General features: G+C 45.9%; 1 long non-coding RNA gene across 1 annotated transcript; it reads left to right on the top strand.

Moving 5' to 3' along the window:
* Positions 1-1,933: 1,933 nt before the first annotated feature.
* LOC309521234 lies at positions 1,934-2,817 on the top strand. The gene is made up of 2 exons (XR_014214591.1): positions 1,934-2,196; positions 2,614-2,817. It is a non-coding gene; the product is annotated as an uncharacterized lncRNA (long non-coding RNA).

The raw sequence follows: 2,817 nt of genomic DNA, 5'->3' as shown, positions 1-2,817 counted from the left end.
TACAGAGACAGGGGCAAAACAAGGGAGGCAGAATTTTATCAAATATAGGAGCCACTAGCAAAGAAAAGCACAAGTCTCTATCTCATGAGCAAAGCCTAATTTCCCTTCCCAAGGAGTCCAGGGCTTTTCCTTTGGTGTCAACTAAAAAGACGAGGGCGATCTTGCAAATTAATTTGACACCTCCAAAGTCAGCTCGGCACATCTGAATAGCTGCAGCCATATCGGCAACGGGGAACAATGGAGTCGTGCTTTGCAGGCAAATCCCTGATGGCTGTGTGCAAAAGTCTGGCATGCTGTCTGCACATTCCCTCCCCGCAGTGTCACGGTGAGGCATGATTTGCAAAATGAAAGCTTGGTGTGACATGTGCCCCTTACTCAGAGGTGTTACTGGATGAGAGAATGAAAGGACGGGGAGGGGGGCTGGGGGGAGGAGAGATTGAACAGCTAGAAGGGCAGAGAGAAATGAAATGAAAATAAATCCCAGCTATTGATTATCGCTATTATGATTTACTAAATTTATTAGTTGCTGCTTCTTTTTTGCCATTGTTAAGTTGTGGGTGAACATATCAGACGACACAGCGATTCTTCAGACAGCTCTTGTTTATTTACAGGCCAGAACAGAACTGAGCTGAGGGGTTCAGCCAGCCTGCTTATATAGAGCTCCACTACAAGGCAACTGTAACAATTTTCTGTAACTATCCAATCACTGAACGTCACTTTCAATTCCTTATTTGCATATGTGGACCTGAGTGAAAACTATCTACACTATCCCCCTGCTGGCCCAGGGTGAGAACTTCAGTACATAGCAGCCATGGTGACTCAAAGAGACTTAAAATATTTTAAGTGAGAAGGAAACACACATTGAAACCAGCATCAGGGGTGTGGGGGACAAATCTGAAAGACCGTTCTGCATCAAAACATCCCACCCATTCAAAAAATGGTTGTGCCTGATTAAAAAGGAATGTTTTTGCCTGGCACCTAAAGATAGGTAATTATGGAACTCTGGGGAGGGTATTCCACAAGTGTAGAGCCAGCACAGAAAAGGCCCATTCTTAGGTTGTAACTCTCCAGACCACCTGTGGAGAGGGTACACAAAGAAGGACCTCAGGTGATGATTTCAGGGTCGGGGTCAGTTCATAAGTGGTCTTTGAGGTATTAGGGTCCTAAGCCATGTAAGACTTTATAGGTCAAAACCACCCGTTTGAATTGCAAATTATTTATTTCCCGCTAATACAAGCCAACCACAAATCCCTAAATGGACTTCAGGGTAGTATACCAAGAACTTTTACAGGGACGCGGGTGGCGCTGTGGTCAAAACCACTGTGCCTCTTGGGCTAGCCGATCAGAAGGTTGGTGGTTCGAATCCCCGCGACCGAGTGAACTCCTGTTGCTCTGTCCCAGCTCCTGCCAACCTAGCAGTTCAAAAGCACGCCAGTGCAAGTAGATAAATAGGTACCCCTGCGACGGGAAGGTAAATGGCGTTTCTGTGTACTCTGGTTTCCGTCACAGTGTTCTGTTGCGCCAGAAGTGGTTTAGTCCTGCTGGCCACATGACTCGGAAAGCTGTCTGTGGACAAACGCTGGCTCCCTTGCTCTGAAAGGGAGATGAGCGCCACAACCCCATAGTCCATGGGTAGGCAAATTAAGGCCCGGGGGCCAGATCCGGCCCAATTGCCTTCTAAATCCGGCCTGCAGACAGGGAAACAGCATCTTTTTATATGAGTAGAATGTGTCCTTTGATTTAAAATGCATCTCTGGGTTATTTGTGGTTCATGGGAATTCATTCCTCCCCCCCCAAAAAAAATATATAGTCCAGCTCCCCACAAGGTCTGAGGGACAGTGGACCGGCCCCCTGCTGAAAAAGTTTGCTTACCCCTGTGCATAGTTGCTTTTCACTGGACTTAACCATTCAGGGGTCCTTTACCTTTACCTTTTAACCAAGAAATTTAGAACACATGCGCACACATTCATGTATATATGACATCATATATCTTCAAATGAAAGGTGGTTATAGATGTTCTGATGAGGGTTAGTCCTATCCTAATAGTCTTGCTCAAAGCAGATCAATGGAAATGAATGAAACAAAAGTCAGCCATACCCTTTCATCTCAGTAGGTTTACTCAGAGTAGGGTCACATTCACACTGTTAAGGACAGGTGAAAACTAAAAGGTGAAAAACAAAAGCGTAAAGCAGGCAGGTGACAGCTGGACCATAAAGAAGGCTGATCGCCGAAGAATTGATGCTTTTGAATTCTGGTGCTGGAGGAGACTCTTGAGAGTCCCAGGGACTGCAAGAAGATCAAACCTCTCCATTCTGAAGGAAATCAGCCCTGAGTGCTCACTGGAAGGACAGATCCTGAAGCTGAGGCTCCAATACTTTGGCCACCTCATGAGAAGAGAAGACTCCCTGGAAATGTTGGGAAAGATGGAGGGCACAAGGAGAAGGGGACAACAGAGGACGAGATGGTGGGACAGTGTTCTTGAAGCTACCAGCACGAGTTTGACCAAACTGCGGGAGGCAGTGGAAGACAGGAGTGCCTGGCGTGCTCTGGTCCAGGGGGTCACGAAGAGTCGGACACGACTAAACGACTAAACAGCAACAACAAAGCATGCAGGTGGAATAAGCACAGTTACGTATGGGTTAAATAACAAAAGTCCAAGTCATGAAAAAAAAGAATAAGAATTGTCTTCACACGAAGGGGGAATATTAGTGGTGTTCCCTGATTGTCAAGTAGTTCCAAATTTGCCGGGTTTGTGAGTTGTCTTGGAAATGATGCTTCTGCTGTATATGTAATAAAGGAATACCGATAATCTAAAAA

Source organism: Podarcis vaucheri (assembly GCF_965113315.1).
Source record: "Podarcis vaucheri genome assembly, chromosome: 16".
NCBI lineage: Eukaryota > Metazoa > Chordata > Lepidosauria > Squamata > Lacertidae > Podarcis > Podarcis vaucheri.
The sequence above is the reverse complement of the archived record's forward strand: the minus strand, read 5'-3'. Positions and strand labels throughout refer to the sequence as shown.